Genomic DNA, 20690 nt, shown 5'->3' with positions numbered 1-20690 from the left:
AGTTAATCGCCAGTAGTGTTGGGCAGTTGGAAGTTAGTCGCCAGCAGTGATGGAAGTACTGTTGGGAAGTTGGACGTGAACGGCCAACAGTGATGGAAGTAGATGTGAGAAGTTAGCATTGATGGAGGGTAGAGGTCTGAAGTCTTAGCGTGGGTTAACGACCTGTACATGTTCGATCTGGAGACTGAATATTATTCGTGATTATATACCTTTGTACTAGATGGCTCTGAGCACTATGGGACTCAACATCTTAGGTCTTAAGTCCCCTAGAACTTAGAACTACTTAAACCTAACTAACCTAAGGACATCACACACACCCATGCCCGAGGCAGGATTCGAACCTGCGACTGTAGCAGCCCCGCGTTTCCGGACTGCAGCGCCAGAACCGCACGGCCACCGCGGCCGGCTTTGTACTAGATGTCAATGATGATTTGTGTTTGTGTCTGAACTGGGTGTCGCATTATTAAGATAAAAAATACATTATTTCGTTTGCAATAAAACCTTTCCTTTGCTAACCACATACCTATTAGTAGTTAGTGGCTTTAGTAGTTAGAATCTTATATTTAGCTGGCGGAATTGACCCTCGCTGTATTGCAGTAGTTCGCGTAATGAAGATTTTTGTGATGTAAGTGCTTAATGAAATATATAGGATATTGTTAAGAGTTCTTTTTAGTCAGGACCATTCTTTTGAATTAATTATATGAAGTCAGGTTATCCTTTTTTTGAGCAGTCAGATTGCGTTGCGCTAGAATATTGTGGGTCAATGTTGACAAGATAAGAGTAAGTAAAGAGAAAGCAGGTTCACTTGCATTCAGTTTCACTCAGCAGTTTAAGTAAAATTTTTAATAAAGAAGTTTCACAAGTACCAGCTGCATGCTGTTCACAGTGATTCGCAGAGTACATATGTAAATTTGAATGTAGATACTTCTTCATTTCTGGCACGTCCTAACTGTAATGAAAGGTACTACACATCTCATTTAGGGGAAATTCTGTTACACACATGGAGTTTGGGTGGTTTTTCTACAGCAGCTGTTGTTTCTACGGTGATCTGACAGTCTCAGATCTTTTAACCGACTTTGCTGCCGGAAAAAAATTAGTACATGTTTTTAGAGGTTTCCAATTTCAGTCAAATTTTTATTGTTGCAACAGAGCATATGGAGTACACGAATGGATTACATTTACAGATCAACAGCCTAAGCGGTGCTGAGGTACCAGGTGTCGACCCATGCGGAAACACTCATATTGGTACGTGGTGTAGCCTCCACGGGGGCCAATGCAAGCGCTGACTCTGGCATCCACTCGACCGTAAAATGACGAATACTGTTCTGAGATACTTCGTTCCAAAACTGCTCTACCTGTTCGCGTAGTTCCGTGAAGAGTTGTTGGTCGACGAGTTGCGCGGGTTATTTCTCGTCCCATAACCGTGCTCGATTGCAGACAAGTCAGGAAATCGTGCCATCCAGGGAAGTAGCGTCCCCTCCAGAAACGCCAAAGGAGAAGGAGAGTTGTAGCGTATGGTTCCCGAAACCATAAGGCCTGGGATGGGGCCTGTGTGTGGATCGAAGGCTCACTACGAGACTGCGCTTACCAAGTCTACGTCATCCGTGCGAACGACCTCACTTGTCTGTAGGTGGAATATGCTTTCATTGTTGAAGACCATGGCGCACCGTTCCATCTTCCAAGAGATCCTCTGACGTGCTCGTCGATGCAGTAGCGAGAGTGGAAGATGGGCTAGAGGTGTGCGTGCCTTTAGTCCCACAGGTAACAACCGGTTTGCAACAGTTCATGTTGACACGTCTGGTCTCACAATGCCATTTTATCTGTGATGTGGTAAGTTGTCTGATCTACCACTGCTGCCCTTACAATACAACTATCCTGGTGGGTTGCCTGTGCTGCGTGGACGTCCAGAACCTCATCTACGAGTATGAGTTCGCGTGATCACTGATACCAGCATCATTGCACAATGTAGTCTTATAGGCTCTTTGCTGTTCCTTATCTATATAAGCGGCTACACGGGTAGCAGGTGTTGTGTGGCGCGGAATGGGCGGTTTTTTAGGTTAGATTTCAGACTACCTAACAGATCAAAATGAAAATTTCTGTTCCGACACTGACAATGTTGAGTGTTTATGGAAAAAGTTCAAGGCAATCGTAAAATGCGTTTTAGACAGGTACGTGCCACGTAAAACTGTGAGGGACGGGAAAAACCCACCGTGGTTCAACAACAAAGTTAGGAAACTACTGCGAAAGTAAAGAGAGCTTCACTCCAAGTTTAAACGCAGCCAAAACCTCTCAGACAAACAGAAGCTAAACGATGTCAAAGTTAGCGTAAGGAGTGGTATGCGTGAAGCGTTCAGTGAATTCGAAAGTAAAATTCTATGTACCGACTTGACAGAAAATCCTAGGAAGTTCTGGTCTTACGTTAAATCAGTAAGCCGCTCGAAACAGCATATCCAGTCACTCCGGGATGATGACGGCGTTGAAACAAAGGATGACACGCGTAAAGCTGAAATACTAAACACCTTTTTCCAAAGCTGTTTCACAGAGGAAGACCGCACTGCAGTTCCTTCTTTGAAATGGTTCAAATGGCTCTGAGCACTATCGGACTTAACATCTATGGTCATGAGTCCCCTAGAACTTAGAACTACTTAAACCTAACTAACCTAAGGACAGCACATAACACCCAGTCATCACGAGGCAGAGAATCCTTCTCTAAATCCTCGCACAAACGAAAAAAATGGCTGACATCGAAATAAGTGTCCAAGGAATTGAAAAGCAACTGGAATCACTCAACAGAGGAAAGTCCACTGGACCTGACGGGATACCAATTCGATTCTACACATGTTACGCGAAAGAACTTGCCCCCCTTCTAACAGCCGTGTACCGCAAGTCTCTAGAGGAACGGAAGGTTCCAAATGATTGGAAAAGAGCACAGGTAGTCCCAGTCTTCAAGAAGAGTCGTCGTGCAGATGAGCAAAACTATATACCTATATCTCTGACGTCGATCTGTTGTAGAATTATAGAACATGTTTTTTGCTCGAGTATCACGTCATTTTTGGAAACCCAGAGTCTACTCTGTAGGAATCAACATGGATTCCGGAAACAGCGATCGTGTGAGACCCAACTCGCTTTATTTGTTCATGAGGCCCAGAAAATATTAGATACAGGCTCCCAGGTAGATGCTATTTTCCTTGACTTCCGGAAGGCGTTCGATACAGTTCCGCACTGTCGGCTGATAAACAAAGTAAGAGCCTACGGAATATCAGACCAGCTGTGTGGCTGATTTAAGGGTTTTTAGCAAACAGAACACAGCATGTTGTTATCAATGGAGAGAGGTCTACAGACGTTAAAGTACCCTCTGGCGTGCCACAGGGGAGTGTTATGAGACCATTGCTTTTCACAATGTATATAAATGACCTAGTAGATAGTGTCGGAAGTTCCATGCGGCTTTTCACGGATGATGCTGTAGTATACAGAGAAGTTGCAGCATTAGAAAATTGTAGCGAAATGCAGGAAGATCTGCAGCGGATAGGCACTTAGTGCAGGGAGTGGCAACTGACCCTTAACATAGACAAATGTAATGCATTGCGAATACATAGAAAGAAGGATCCTTTATTGTATGATTATATGATAGCGGAACAAACACTGGTAGCAGTTACTTCTGTAAAATATCTGGGAGTATGTGTGCGGAACGATTTGAAGTGGAATGATCATATAAAATTAATTGTTGGTAAGGCGGGTACCAGGTTGAGATTCATTGGGAGAGTCCTTAGAAAATGTAGTCCATCAACAAAGGAGGTGGCTTACAAAACACTCGTTCGATCTATACTTGAGTATTGCTCATCATTGTGGGATCCGTACCAGGTCGGGTTGACAGAGGAGATAGAGAAGGTCCAAAGAAGAGCGGCGCGTTTCGTCACAGGGTTATTTGGTAAGCGTGATAGCGTTACGGAGATGTTTAGCAAACTCAAGTGGCAGACTCTGCAAGAGAGGCGCTCTGCATCGCGGTGTAGCTTGCTCGCCAGGTTTCGAGAGGGTGCGTTTCTGGATGAGGTATCGAATATATTGCTTCCCCCTACTTATACCTCCCGAGGATATCACGAATGTAAAAATAGAGAGATTCGAGCGCGCACGGAGGCTTTCAGACAGTCGTTCTTCCCGCGAACCATACGCGACTGGAACATAAAAGGGAGGTAATGACAGTGGCACGTAAAGTGCCCTGCGCCACACACCGTTGGGTGGCTTGCGGAGTATAAATGTAGATGTAGATGTAGATTTTGGAGACAATTTGAGCAGCCGTCTTCGGTTGTTTGCAGATGACGTCGTTTATCGACTAGTAAAGTCATCAGAAGATCAAAATAAACTGCAAAACGATTTATAAAATATATCTGAATGGTTCGAAAAGTGGCAGTTGATCCTAAATAACGAAAAGTGTGAGGTCATCCACATGAGTGCGAAAAGCAACTCGTTAAACTTTGGTTACACGATTAATCAGTCAAATCTAAAAGCCGTAAATTCAACTAAATACCTAGGAATTACATTTACGAACAACTTAAATTGCAAGGAACACATAGAAAATGTTGTGGGGAAGGCTAACCAAAGACTGCTTTTTATTGGCAGGACAGCTAGAAAATGTAACAGACCTACTAAGGAGACTGCGTACACTACCCTTGTCCGTTCTCTTTTAGAATACTGCTGCGCGGTGTGGGATCCTTACCAGATAGGACTGACGGAGTACATCGAAAAAGTTCAAAGAAAGGCAGCATGTTTTGTATTATCGCGAAATATGGGAGAGAATGTCCCAGAAATGATACAGGATTTGGGCTGGACATCATTAAAAGAAAGGCGTTTTTCCTTGCCACGGAATCTTCTCACGAAATTCCAATCACTAACTTTCCCCTCCGAATGCGAGAATATTTTTTTGACACCGACCTTCATAGGGAGGAACGATCACCACGATAAAATAATTGAAATCAGAGCTCGTACGGAAAGATATGGTGATTATTCTTTCCACGCGCTATACGATATTGGAATAATAGAGAATTGTGAAGGTGGTTTGATGAACTCTGTGTCAGGCACTTAAATGTAATTTGCACAGTATCCATGTAGATGTAGATGTAGAACTGATGCAGCACGTCCAACTTTGTTCGCAAAATGGACTATCCCGCCACAAGGAAGGTCACAATTTCACCGCTTTCAATCTTGCTCAGTTGGCTGTAGGGAGCACGAGTGCATCTCTGTGGCAAGGTTGCCTACTTGCTTCACTCGTCTGCACAACACATCCTTCTGGCTGTGAGCATTCCATGTTACAGGGTAGACACAGACGGCGCTCTGGTAGCTATGCCACTACGCTATCTGTTGGTGGATGATGCTGAAACCATTATCAGTACCTCTACTATCCCCAGATGACATAGGCCGTCATCGGATCAAAATCGACGTCGTTATCCTAAGTGGACTAATTTTTTTTCTGTCAGGTGCAATGTAGTTTTCTTTTCTCTACTTACGTCTGTAGCTACGAGTTAAGTAGTAGATGCTAAGTATACTCTTATTCTTGTTGCATAATTGACCAGCAATAACACGCCAAAACTACTGGGTGCTTATAATTCAAGTGCAGCTACAAGCAGAGGTCAGGTATGAGCTGTAATTATTGTATGACAGTGAAACTTGGTAGATATTCTAATACCTTAATGCGGAAACGATTTACGCCGGTAAAAAAGTTCCAATTTCGGCCAGTAGGTGCAAATGTAGCGCTGTGAATGCTAGAAAAACGTGTAGAAATGTTTCCTTATGTAATGTATTAGGAACGGTACGTGGACTGAAAAGGTCAAAAAGTGAGGAAATCATAATGGTAATTTTATCATTAACAGCTACTTACACAGTTTGTTCAATATAAACACTGGAGAAGTCGACGAGACGCTGCATACGTAAAACGACGTGATCAGTAACAGTTGCTCGCAGCAGTTCCAGTAGAATCCCATCAACGTGTTCCTATACAGGCCAGGTAGAGACCGGACGTGTCCCTCGTAAACGCAGTATTTTAGATATCTCCAGAGCCAAAAGTCACATTAACTCAGACCAGGTGATCTTGCAGGCGACGAATCAGGAAATCCTCTGGAGGCAACACGTTCATGGAAGGTTGCATTAAGTAGATCTTTCTGATGGCGGGTGACATCGGGTGTTGCCCCATCTTGCTTGAAAACAGTGGGTTTCACGCAATTGTCCTTTCCCAAATCAGGAATCATACACTCCTGGAAATTGAAATAAGAACACCGTGAATTCATTGTCCCAGGAAGGGGAAACTTTATTGACACATTCCTGGGGTCAGATACATCACATGATCACACTGACAGAACCACAGGCACATAGACACAGGCAACAGAGCATGCACAATGTCGGCACTAGTACAGTGTATATCCACCTTTCGCAGCAATGCAGGCTGCTATTCTCCCATGGAGACGATCGTAGAGATGCTGGATGTAGTCCTGTGGAACGGCTTGCCATGCCATTTCCACCTGGCGCCTCAGTTGGACCAGCGTTCGTGCTGGACGTGCAGACCGCGTGAGACGACGCTTCATCCAGTCCCAAACATGCTCAATGGGGGACAGATCCGGAGATCTTGCTGGCCAGGGTAGTTGACTTACACCTTCTAGAGCACGTTGGGTGGCACGGGATACATGCGGACGTGCATTGTCCTGTTGGAACAGCAAGTTCCCTTGCCGGTCTAGGAACGGTAGAACGATGGGTTCGATGACGGTTTGGATGTACCGTGCACTATTCAGTGTCCCCTCGACGATCACCAGTGGTGTACGGCCAGTGTAGGAGATCGCTCCCCACACCATGATGCCGGGTGTTGGCCCTGTGTGCCTCGGTCGTATGCAGTCCTGATTGTGGCGCTCACCTGCACGGCGCCAAACACGCATACGACCATCATTGGCACCAAGGCAGAAGCGACTCTCATCGCTGAAGACGACACGTCTCCATTCGTCCCTCCATTCACGCCTGTCGCGACACCACTGGAGGCGGGCTGCACGATGTTGGGGCGTGAGCGGAAGACGGCCTAACGGTGTGCGGGACCGTAGCCCAGCTTCATGGAGACGGTTGCGAATGGTCCTCGCCGATACCCCAGGAGCAACAGTGTCCCTAATTTGCTGGGAAGTGGCGGTGCGGTCCCCTACGGCACTGCGTAGGATCCTACGGTCTTGGCGTGCATCCGTGCGTCGCTGCGGTCCGGTCCCAGATCGACGGGCACGTGCACCTTCTGCCGACCACTGGCGACAACATCGATGTACTGTGGAGACCTCACGCACCACGTGTTGAGCAATTCGGCGGTACGTCCACCCGGCCTCCCGCATGCCCACTATACGCCCTCGCTCAAAGTCCGTCAACTGCACATACGGTTCACGTCCACGCTGTCGCGGCATGCTACCAGTGTTAAAGACTGCGATGGAGCTCCGTATGCCACGGCAAACTGGCTGACACTGACGGCGGCGGTGCAAAAATGCTGCGCAGCTAGCGCCATTCGACGGCCAACACCGCGGTTCCTGGTGTGTCCGCTGTGCCGTGCGTGTGATCATTGCTTGTACAGCCCTCTCGCAGTGTCCGGAGCAAGTATGGTGGGTCTGACACACCGGTGTCAATGTGTTCTTTTTTCCATTTCCAGGAGTGTATTTTGTGCAAGGAGGTCACGGTAACGTGTAGACGTAACGTATAGCTGACAGGCCCTCTGGGTGTATTCTCTTCAGAGAAGTGCGGACCGTGAATAAAGGTGCTTGTGAAACCCAACCACGCTCACATGACGATTGCAATGGCTTTTCGGGCTCACCAGTACCCCAAATTCGGCAGTTCTGTGCGTTCAAAACTCCCTGTAGTGTAAATTGTGTCTCGTCATTTCATAAAATATTGTCCAGCCACGTCATCAACTTCTATCTGTGCCAGGAACCTAAAAACAAATTCAGAACGTTGGTGCGCGTCATGACGTTTCGTTTGCTGCACCATCTGGATCTTGTACGGGTACCAGTGTAAAACAGATCGAAAAATTTCTGTTCTGTTGACCATGGGGTGGACAATTATCGTGACAATGCACGAGCACTAGAACAATCCGGGGCACGTGCTGAATGGTCAGTTACAGCATCAGTAGCCTGCACAGTAACTTCCACAGGGATAGGACACCTTCCCCTTACAAACGCCAAATCAAGCCCTCTTGCGTTTTCGAAAGTCATTATCATCTTCTTTAAACCAATTAATGACATAGTGCCGCTCCTCAGACCATTCAGTCGGCGATATTCACTCGAAGCACCACTACAATTATTACCATTCACTTAAAACAGTTTTACTAACAGCGCACGGTCTCTCTTCTCGGTATCCATACTGTTCCCTCACGTTATGGCTTTTCAAATGACATCGTGGATATTATACCGTCGCAGAAACATTGTACAACGACAGATTTGCACCTGATGGTCAAAATTGGAACTAATTTTCTACAGCGTAAGTCGGTTCCACGTTAATGCATTAGCATGTGTACCACGATTCGATCGTTTCGATACCATAAGATAATTACACACCACACTAGACCTACGTGAATAGTTGCACTTTAATAATAAACAACTGGTACACTGAACGTTCAGAAACGTGTTGCTGGTATCTTCTGGTTTATAGTTGCTATTATCCATCTGTAACCTATGTCTATACTGCAATACTCAGTTGCAGTCTTTGGTATTTTTGGCGAATATAGAGGTGTAATTCTGGAAAAATGGCGGTAAAAATTACAGTAATTTTGTGGTAGGACACACTGACATTAAAGTGTATGATTAAATACTATTAATTAATGATGCCATGGCATAGTTTGTGAGACGGCAGTAACTAAAAGACACCCATCCGACGTCAAATAAACGACACACTGCTATGATTACATGCCAAGTATACATTATCTCTACATTAGAAGTGTACTGCCCATAGTATACTAGTACATAACAATGGACATAAAAATCCTGTCACAACACATTCTAAATTTATAATGTAAAGAAAATAATCCCTCCCCCCTCGCGTCCCAAGATATGCCGGGAACAGTATAGAGAAGCATTTTTTTTAAAGCAGGTTAAAAAATTGGAGATGGTGGAGACTTACACATAAATGTCCATAGTGGTATGGGCCCAATGCACAGACATCACACCAAGAAGGTCTGTGTGTCAGTAGTTGCTGCCTTACCACAGATGAAAGGAAGGCAACACATTTATATATACCTCAGAGGTGCCGCTCTACATGAAGCAAATGAGATCACTAATGCTAGTAGGTTTCATCTGGTTGGAGCAGCCAGGAGAGGCTGTTCAAAATTTCATCAAGTGGGGAATGGGGTTGATGTGGAATGAAGAAGCATGGCTATGTTTTGAGGTGCAGTGTGTATGATCACCACTGTCAGTATGTAACAGCACTATATGATTTTTATAATTTATGAAATTAAAATATTGTAACAAACTGACATTTTAAAAAGTTGCAACATCTGTTTCATTCTATCACATGAGTTATTATTATGTTTCCCAAGGAACAGATGTGACTTAATGGAGCTTAATACCATACTCTTTAGTCAGGAAGATGTAACTGTGGCCTTTCTTTGTTTTATGGCTACCTAATCTTAACTTTCTACACAGTCGTACTGCAGCTGGGAAAGCCTTATACATACTCTGAAGATGTAAGATTCATGTAATACTGAATAATAATAATAATAATAATAATAATAATAATAATAATAATAATGTTTAAGTAACTGACTTTACCCTATTATACACAAATATAGCTCAATTACGTAATTCTGTGTGTCCATTTTCATGATGGGCTTCAGACCATACCCCCTCACCCCCATCCCCTGGTGTGTAATGAATGGATCCACTTTTGAATCCTACCTCAGACTTAACATGGGTGAATTCACTTTCAGACGCTAATCCATTCCTACTGCATTTGAATCCACCTTTGTACACTACCTAGGATTTAACGCAAGCTGATTCAACCTGAAAAATATCCCAGGCATAATACTGGTGGATTCATTTCTGAGCCCTATCCCAAACATATCCAGGACTGTGAGTATCCCACATGAGAAACACACACAAAAAATGCGTAATTAAGTTATGTAAGTTTACAATAGGAGAATATCCAGTTACTATACAGGGTGTTACAAAAAGGTACGGCCAAACTTCCAGGAAACATGCCTCACACACAAAGAAAGAAAATATGTTATGTGGACATGTGTCAGGAAACGCTTACTTTCCATGTTAGAGCTCATTTTATTACTTCTCTTCAAACCACATTAATCATGGAATGGAAACACACAGCAACAGAATGTACCGGCGTGACTTCAAACACTTTGGTACAGGAAATGTTCAAAATATCCTCCGTTAGCGAGGATACATGCATCCACCCTCCGTCGCATGGAATCCCTGATGCGCCGATGCAGCCCTGGAGATTGGCGTATTGTATCACAGCCGTCCACAATACGAACACGAAGAGTCTCTGCATTGGGTACCGGGGTTGCGTAGACAAGAGCTTTCAAATGCCCCCATAAATGAAAGTCAAGAGGGTTGAGGTCAGGAGAACGTGGAGGCCATGGAATTGGTCCGCCTCTACCAATCCATCGGTCACCGAATCTGTTGTTGAGAAGCGTACGAACACTTCGACTGAAATGTGCAGGAGCTTCATCGTGCATGAACCACATGTTGTGTCGTACTTGTAAAGGCACATGTTCTAGTAGCACAGGTAGAGTATCCCGTATGAAATCATGATAACGTGCTCCATTGAGCGTAGGTGGAAGAACATGGGGCCCAATCAAGACATCACCAACAATGCCTGCCCAAACGTTCACAGAAAATCTGTGTTGATGACGTGATTGCACAATTACGTGCGGATTCTCGTCAGCCCACACATGTTGATTGTTTACAATTTCATCACGTTGGAATGAAGCCTCATCCGTAAAGAGAACATTTGCACTGTTGAGGATTGACACATTGTTGGATGAACCACTCGCAGAAGTGTACCCGTGGAGGCCAATCAGCTGCTGATAGTGCCTGCACACGCTGTACATGGTACGGAAACAACTGGTTATCCCGTAGCACTCTCCATACAGTGACGTGGTCAACGTTACCTTGTACAGCAGCAACTTCTCATACGCTGACATTAGGGTTATCGTCAACTGCACGAAGAATTGCCTCGTCCATTGCAGGTGTCCTCGTCGTTCTAGGTCTTCCCCAGTCGCGAGTCATAGGCTGGAATGTTCCGTGCTCCCTTGGACGCCGATCAATTGCTTCGAACGTCTTCCTGTCGGGACACCTTCGTTCTGGAAATCTGTCTCGATACAAACGTACCGCGCCACGGCTATTGCCCCGTGCTAATCCATATATCAAATGGGCATCTGCCAACTCCGCATTTGTAAACATTGCACTGACTGCAAAACCACGTTCTTGATGAACACTAACCTGTTGATGCTACGTACTGATGTGCTTGATGCTAGTACTGTAGAGTAATGAGTCGCATCTCAGCACAAGCACCGAAGTCAACATTACCTTCCTTCAACTGGGCCAACTGGCGGTGAATCGAGGAAGTACAGTACATACTGACGAAACTAAAATGAGCTCTAACTGGAAATTAAGCGTTTCCGGACACATGTCCACATAACATCTTTTCTTTATTTGTGTGTGAGGAATGTTTCCTGAGAGTTTGGCCGTACCTTTTTGTAACACCCTGTATAACTCTTGTAGCTTTAGAATACTTTACGCAGGTTTACCAGCCATTGTAATGCTCTGTTCTGTGTCATTAACATACGAGAAAGTACAAATGGATGTCATCATTGTTAGGTGATCATGGAGTGATTTTTTGTGAGAATCAGTAGGCACGTAGCTGTAATTAAGATAACTAAAGTCAGCAATCCATGTGTGTGTGTGTGTGTGTGTGTGTGTGTGTCTTTTAGCGTATATAAGGATTATCATTGCGTGTTGATGGAGGTTTTCTTTCTGGATTGTCATTTTGAAGGAAGAAGTGACCTTGCGGACACTTTGTAGAATCTTTCTGGTTTACTGGAACACAGAACCTCTGTTGGATGCAACGAGCATAATATAACTTTTTACATTTACACATAGGATACATATAAAAATATAGGTAAAATTTGGAAAATATGGAAACTATGGAAAAAATGTTAAGAAGCAGATACGAAATGGGAGTACAGGTTATTTTGTGTGTATGCGGAGGGAGTAATCGAATTTCCGCCATAAGCACTGGATATATCGGAGATGAATCACACCACACACACACTATGTAGAAAGAGGAACTTGAATTTGTGGTTGGACTTTTAATGTAATTGCTAGATAGATATGGAGAAGGGATGACATGGTATATACGTGTTTTAATAGCGGGAAAACAGTATATTCTATTACGGAAGCGCAGGTAACCATTCAGAGGGAAGTATAAAAAGTTCTATAGAATACATAATGATCTTAACACTACCAATCTGCCAATTTTTCCTGACAGGTTGCCAATTTTCGGCTTATCTTACCAAATTGCCAATTTTATGGCCTTTCCTACCAATTTCAAAATTTTCCTATCCGTTTACCAATTTTACAGCTTATTTACCCATTTCGTGCCAATTTTTCCCACCAACTTACCAATTTTAACACCTGCTGCACACATTTCCTGCCAATTCTACGGCATATCCTTCCAACTCGCCGATATTACGACCTATCGTGCCAATTTTCGGATTTGGTGCCACAAAAAATCCTATGGAATACACAATGATCGCAACATTTCCTAAGAAGAAAACTGGTAAACTTTAAGGAATTATGATTTTAGTTCTAAAACCGTAGATTTGGCAGACAGTACCAGGGTTTGTCGACAAGCATATTATCTCACAGATTTAAAAAGATGTCATGTTATTCCATGCAAGTTAAGTTTGTTCACCACCTTTAAAGTATCATGATTTTATTGTTACTCGTGATTTTACTATCAAAACGTAAAAGTGTTAGACAATACCACTCTTTGTCAAAGGGGGCCGTGCTCCATAATGTTAAAAAGTTATTTGGTCCCCAATTTGATAAGATTTTTAAGCCTGTATTGAGCGTTTCTGTAAACACAGGCTTTCATGATTAGTAGAATTCAGCTGGGGTAGGGAGGGACTGCTTGTATATAAACCCACCAGTTCACATAATTGTCAGTTTTATGGTGCTGTTCACAAGAATGTTTTATTTGGGCGACTGTGGTTCACAGTGTGTAAATGTCGATATTTCATCAGATTTTGGGTTGAGATAGTATTTGAGATAGATAATGTATTGCAACATGGGAAGGTCCTGGTCACTCGAAAAGAGTGCAAGCACTTGTGCAAAAGACTGTCTCACTTTTGGAGCCAATTAAGCGAGTAAAAGCCAGAGAAAATCGATTTGATGTTTTCTCCAGCAGTAACAACGTCAATGCTAACAACAGCCACATCATCTTCAGCAGCTGAAGTAGCCGTCTGAGGGCCTAGATAGCAAGCGTGTTGGATGGCACAGCATTTAAACTATTGGATTGGGTGATTATGCATAGCGTATTGTTGAAAAACAAAGTAACACAAATGTCCAGGAGTTATATGATGTGCAGGGTATTAAGCGGAGGTCCCACTGCTGCCTTTTTCCAAAAGTACCTAAAAGATATTTTTTTCAATTTGGTCCCTAAAGTATCCCGTTTTTTAAATTTTTCCCAACGAAGCTTAAGAGGTGTCTTCTGTGGTGTCACCGCCAGACACCACACTTGCTAGGTGGTAGCTTAAATCGGCCGCGGTCCATTAGTACATGTCGGACCCGCGTGTCGCCACTGTCAGGATTGCAGACCGAGCGCCACCACAAGGCAGGTCTCGAGAGACGTACTAGCACTCGCCCAGTTGTACGACGACTTTGCTAGCGACTACACTGACGAAGCCTTTCGCTCATTTGCCGAGCAGATAGAATAGCCTTCAGCTAAGTTAATGGCTACGACCTAGCAAGGCGCCATAAGTAACTTCATGTATCTACTGAGTCTCACTTGTATCATCAAGAATGCTGTATACCAAAGGACGATATAAAAGTTAAGTGTTCTAGTAGCTACGTTCTTTTCTTTATCACATTCATCACGTATCCTGTTCCAGACTTAACGCCTGACGGCGTGAGTTGACGCGTGCCCTTTCGGCTACTTCACTGTGGACTGGCTGCCTTAACAGTCCACTACATCTTCTACAACTGGCTGTAGCCCTTGTCTCAGCATTTTGGTTTCTTTTCAGCTCCTGCATGTACAGCAAGTCTCCTGTCGAAGGGAGTGGAGGGTGTGATGTCAGGAAATTGACGGCCGCGGGGAGACAGTGCTACACAGTGCCAGAAACTTTTGCTTGTTCGACTTACCCTTCTTTTTTTATGGTAGAAATGACGCACGGAAGTATTTCCATGTATTGGTTGTGGCTCCAAAGAGACGACTTGAGACTCCTGCCGCCAAATATCCATCGGAGGCAGGTATTGGTTGTAGCTCCAATGAGACGACTTGAGACTCATACCGCCAAATATCCATCGGAGGCAGGACATGCGGCTAGCCGGTTGTTGCTCCAATGAGACGACTTGAGACTCATACCGCCAAATATCCATCGGAGGCAGGACATGCGGCTAGCCGCTGAGAAATGTGTTACTAATTTCAGCTGCGATCGGAAACATTCAACTACTGTGTTCGGCGGTAGTAAAACATCATTCATGGCCACTGTACGTATCAGTTGCGCCTCACTGTATTTCGTAGCTGCGGTAAAACTATTATGTGCGGAAAATAATTACGGCACTTTGGACAGCTGTCGGAAAGGTAGATTGTTAGCTGTGGCTGTGAAAGACTACGATAGCACACTGGAAAGAATTAATTAGTATAGTAACTACTTTCGGATTAACATTGTGTCTCATGATGCTTTATTAATGAGTAGGTGTAAATATGAGCTTTGCATATGTCGTGTTGTGCGAGTACTTTTAAGGTCACTGCTGTAATGCCAGGAAAATAATTGAAAATAAAGTTAACAAACAATTTTATCTTGCTCACAGACAACGTCGGACACTGTAGATTTCAAAACATAATTTTTTTCGAGAGTTCTTACACTGCTTGCAAACCCATAAGAGCAGGGATCTTTCAACGTTCTTTTCGCAGCCCATAACCATAATGAACATGGAAGCGATAAGATACGTCACGATATGTCGCAAGACTTGGACTGAAATGACAACACTTGTACTCAACAATGTTATACTCGAGTAGGATAGTGCTGTGGCGGCAATCCGCAGTTCTTAAGTTGGTGTTCGCTGGATTTCGTAAACACATTAACAACAAATTTTAATGTTCACGTATTTGTAGAATCACCACTGATCATGCAGTTAAAGTAATTGATTTTAACTTGACAAACCAAATGATAAATTTTAACTATACAAAGTTGGCGAAATTTGGGCTGCTCTCATTGCAATGAAAGCTTCTTTGGGAGTAATAGTAGTTTACTACAATTACGTTGTGTAGTAATACTCATGATGATGATGATGATGAGTAATTGTCAAATGTAGGTTGCAGGTAATATCAACAATAAGATATGATATGCATTTTTGTGAAAAAAAAAAGATCGGTAGAATTTCAGAAGATGCCTGAGAGCCAGTCGGTGAGACTACATTTACATTTTTCGTGAGTTCTCTACGATTTCCTAAGATTTAGTGACCCCTATCGCCCTTGTTACGTTCGGGAGAATTCGGTGTACTGCATGTGCATAACTGAAGTATTTGACATTTTTAATTTAATTTTGGGTTCATTCTTACTGATAAGCTCCAATTAGAACTTGAGTGTTGTTATAATGCCCTTTTACGAAACCTTCCATCATCCGTGTGAGATTTCTACCACAGCATGTTAAAGTTAAGAAACTTTTGTTGTTAGTGGTGCCGACGTGCTCGGCACCTGTTTGCTGCAGGATGATCGGCCGATCACTTCCTCATATATATACGTCAGAAGTTCGTCTCGATATTATAATGAAACTGAGCCAAAAAATCAATTCTGAATATTGGACATTCAACGCACATTTTTGTTTTGAGACAATCGATAGATGGCCGAGCGGCTCTAGGCACTTCAGTCTGGAACCGCGCGACCGCAACGGTCGCAGGTTCCAATCCTGCATGGATGTGTGTGATGTCCTTAGGTTAGTTAGGTTTAAGTAGTTCTAAGTTCTAGGGGACTGATGACCTCAGATGTTAAGTCCCATAGTGCTCAGAGCTATTTGAACCATTTGAACCAATCGGTAGACAACAGTAAACAAGGACCGATTTTTCCCGAAACAAAAATATGGGCTCAATTACACAAATTACGGTGGATAATTTAAAATGCGTGGTAGTAGAATAGTTTGTTCACTTTCACCTGAGTGCGTATTTTGACAAATTCTGTGGTGGTGGTGGTGGTGGTTAGTGTTTAACGTCCCGTCGACAACGAGGTCATTAGAGACGGAGCGCAAGCTCGGGTTAGGGAAGGATTGGGAAGGAAATCGGCCGTGCCCTTTCAAAGGAACCATCCCGGCATTTGCCTGAAACGATTTAGGGAAATCACGGAAAACCTAAATCAGGATGGCCGGAGACGGGATTGAACCGTCGTCCTCCCGAATGCGAGTCCAGTGTGCTAACCACTGCGCCACCTCGCTCGGTCACAAATTCTGTATTTTACACTTTTTTCTATCGGCCCTTTGAAAATTGTAAAAATGAGATTTTACTGTATGTCCTTACAATTAATTAATGATGTGTTGTGTATTTAACTACAATTTCTTCCACAGGTAACTGTGCAGTAAACCATGGTGTTTGTGCTGAAGTTCAGAGGGGACAGACATGTGGATATATAAGGTAAAACAAACTTGCTTCAACTGTCTTGATAAAAATAGGTATTTAATTGTATGATGGGTCAAGAAATGCTCAGAAATATCACTGTTCTAAATGGGGTGTCAGAATGATTTTAGTGTTGACCATGGTTTCTGAAGAATTGACTAGCATTTTGAATCGAAAGCTCATAAGAAGAATTGTAAGACAAAACTGCACCCTTTCAACTAAGGTTTACATGTCATGTAAATGAAGTCGTTTCAAGTGATGAGAGTTGGACAGCTTCCTTGACAGTGGTATCTTCTGGACAACAACCAAAAACTGTACGACATGGCCAGACGAAACTTGCATTTCATGTAACAAAGCAAAAGCGGTGAGAATGGTATTCATGTGGACTGTAAAATCAGTATTGCGTAAGGGAGATTTTTGGAAATGTTGTGCCTGACGATTTTACTTCGTCTCGACGGAAATTATGTGTTTAATTGTTGAAACTCTAGGACCCTATTATGGGAGCAAAGTGCAGATGATGGAAGAAGTTCAGCGTATACACTCTGCTTATAACGAGACCACAAATGAAGCCAGCAAAAAAGAAATGCAAATTACAATACCCTGCTGGTCGCCAACCAAAGAAGAGCTTGTTGAAAATCATCTTTAGATTTCCAGAATGAGATTTTCACTCTGCAGCGGAGTGTGCGCTGATATGAAACTTCCTGGTAGATGAAAACTGTGTGCCGGACTGAGACTCGAACTCTCTGCTGCAGAGTGAAAATCTCGTTCTGGAAACATCCCCCAGGCTGTGGCTAAGCCATGTCTCCGCAATATCCTTTCTTTCAGGAGTGCTAGTTCTGCAAGGTTCGCAGGAGAGCTTCTGTAAAGTTTGGAAGGTAGGAGGTGAGGTACTGGCAGAATTGAAGCTGTGAGGATGGGGGGTGAATCGTGCTTGGATAGCTCAGATTTTAGAGCATTTGCCCGCGAAAGGCAAGGTCCAGAGTTCGAGTCTCGGTCCGGCACACAGTTTTAATCTGCCAGGAAGTTTCATCTTCAGATTTATTTCTTGGGCCATCGTAAGGCAAAAGATCTGCATAAAAACCTTGTTTCCACAGGAAAGAAAGCAAATCTTCCTTTAAGTAATTTGCTTGTGATTAGTTGTGACGGTCCAAAAGTGAATATGGCGGTGTTAAAATTAATGAATGGAAGGTTCCTAGCAGTACGCAGCAAATCTTGATTGATACTACAACATGCTTTCTGCATAATATTCATATTTCATTCTTGCGTGTCCTTTAAAATTTCGGATGACCTTTAAAGCTTATTATTGCAATATTTCACTGTTTTCATGGCTGGTCTGCAAGATAGAAGGATATTCAGCTTTGCCAGGAGGAAGCTGGATCGTCTAAGCATCGTTTATTAAAACATTTGCCATCGCGTTGGTTAACTGTAAGCCCAGCAGCCCAAAGGAGCTTGGACCAATGGCGTGCTGTCAACAGATATTTCCTCACAGATTTACCTGCTAAATCTACTCCAGTCTGAGAGAAGTCGAAAGAAATAATCAGTCTTATCAAGCAACCTCACATTAAAGTGCAACTGATATTTGTTTCTTAAAGTGCCAACATATTTTCATTCTATTTGCTGTCCTTTCGGAAAAGACCTTTTATCCACCTTTTGTGTGAACATGCAAGGAAACTTCTAATGAAGTTGAGGAGTAGGATTTACTAGTTTGACGTTGTATGTAATTTCTCTGTTGTGGAAGAAATCTTTTTACTTGTGAATAATATTTCTTGCAGTGATGTATCCATCAAAGACCTGAATAACATGAGAGAGAAAGCTGCTGCCTCTTTTCGGACAGGCATGAAATGCCATTTTGTTCAAAGTTCCAAGTAGTTATCAGAAAGTCTAAAACTGAATGATGCACTCAGCACGATAGTGTGTTGTTTCATGCAAGTTATTTGAAGGTTGGAGATTTTAGAAGCATTTCCTCTGATACGAAAATTGTAGCTTAAGATAATGCTTTTCCTTTCGATGTGGATGCAGCTATACAGTTGCGAGTGGAAACTCCTGAAATTTGTATTAGAAGTTCCTGACGGTGTTCATACAATTGATAAACAGTGGTCCTATATTTTAAATTTAAGATCTGCTTCAAGCATTTTAAAGTCTCCCACTGTTATGAAAGTTGTAACAGGAACATTTTCTTTGTCTCACGGTAGTGCCTAGATAGACAGAGGATCTTTTAACAAGTGATAAGGTAAACATAAGTGAATGTGGTTTATTCATGGTTGAATATTTTACCTGTCATGAAATTGTACAACCGTCAGGCACTCTTGCTTCCTATTATAAACTTCTGCTGTTGGCAAGAAATGCATACCGAACCTACAAAAGTTACTTAGAAGAAAAAAAATTGAGCAAGAAAAAATGTTGAAGGAAACCGATAAAAGACGATCATTGGAAAAATGAACATAGAAGTTGAAGGTTAAACCTGCTGCTGGTCTGAATGAATTGTCAAAAAATTTATTGCAGAAAAATGAGGAAAAGGAGATCCAAGGAGAATGTACTGGTCAGGTGCTCGAAGAAGCCACCAAGTGCATTGTAGAAAGAATTAAACATAAGGGTTATGGAGAAAACATTATAGCCCAAGGTAAGCTATCTGGAGGTAAAAGAATTAGAAGTGGAGGAGCTAAAAAATCGGATCCAGTGGCTACAGTTGCAGAAGACATTAAACAAGAAACAAGTCAAATATCATACTACTTTAAGAAAAAGTAATCTGCGTCTTTGTAATTGCCAAAATCTCTGATATTTGGTTACTGTGGTGGTTCTAAGACTGCTGAAATTTGATGTATAATTTCAATTTCCCAGTATGTAAAAGAACGATAAAAATAAAATAAAATTGTAAATGGAACGAAAGTCATAACCCTTAAGTAATTATTTAAAAAACTTATTATCTAATATTACCCAATAGTTTTGTTGTGTATATATTCTACCACTCGTCCTGGCTGAAGGTAACAACTGTGATAGTGATTTTCAAATTAAAAACGGCTTTGATTGCACTTTATTTATAAACTGCTAACTTGTTTCACCTTTTTGATCATCTTCAGAACAATAGATATGAGTCTGCTGATATGCATCAATCAAACTATGAAGTCAAAATATTCAAACCCTAAGATTAAGCACGAAAGACTGAACTTTGTAGGTATATTACTGTGAAGATGCCTCAAACAGAAGAAACACATTAGCAGTAAAGAAATGAAGTACAATAAAGACTGTTGTTTACCTGTATTTGCCAATTTTTGTTGCGTTTTCTTTTTTAAATAATATTTCATCTGGACCATTTGGTCGGATACATCGTTAAAAAGATATTTATTGATGCCTAGTATTTTGTTTCCGTTTGATCTCTTAAAAGTCGATTAGGCCCTTTTTTAAAGTTGATCCCTTAAATCCTTGTTTATTTTCAGATTTCTACTAAGAACATTGTGATGTGGTATGTTTTTCTGCTGATCAAATATAACAAGCAAGAGAAGAAGTGTTCGGTGACATTGTGGGGACTATAATTCAGTACCACCTGTAAGTGGATCCCAAGTATGGAAATTTCATAACTGTCCACAAGCAGATTAAAAGCATGCTGAATGCAATCTATATAAAAAACAATTGTTTGACAAATATTGTCATATGACAAATGGTTTTGATGGAAGAAAAATGAGCAAGTATTAAAAGTCTCCGCACATGAAACAAATGTAATAAATTATTGTTGTTTAAAAGTTACAATACATATATAATTTCCTCCGCTAAATAACACGGTTTTAAAGTGTGATTTATAACTATGGAAGGGAATGTTCGAGTATTGACACTGTGATGTAAAACTACAGC

The 20690-nt window shown here is 42.4% G+C and overlaps 1 long non-coding RNA gene across 2 annotated transcripts in view; it reads left to right on the top strand.

The window, feature by feature from the left end:
- Window positions 1–20690, top strand: part of LOC126262320 (uncharacterized) — a 439820-nt gene that overhangs the window by 377443 nt on the left and 41687 nt on the right. Inside the window, exons 2-3 of one of the 2 annotated variants that reach the window (XR_007546718.1) lie at window positions 16796–16862; window positions 20279–20387. This is a non-coding gene — a long non-coding RNA (uncharacterized LOC126262320). The remainder of the gene's footprint in view (window positions 1–16795; window positions 16863–20278; window positions 20388–20690) is intronic. The other variant, XR_007546719.1, reaches the window with a different exon arrangement.

This window comes from Schistocerca nitens, chromosome 6 (assembly GCF_023898315.1).
Source record: "Schistocerca nitens isolate TAMUIC-IGC-003100 chromosome 6, iqSchNite1.1, whole genome shotgun sequence".
In the NCBI taxonomy this organism is placed as follows: domain Eukaryota; kingdom Metazoa; phylum Arthropoda; class Insecta; order Orthoptera; family Acrididae; genus Schistocerca; species Schistocerca nitens.
Note: the sequence above shows the minus strand (reverse complement) of the source record. Positions and strands in the feature narration are given on the sequence as shown.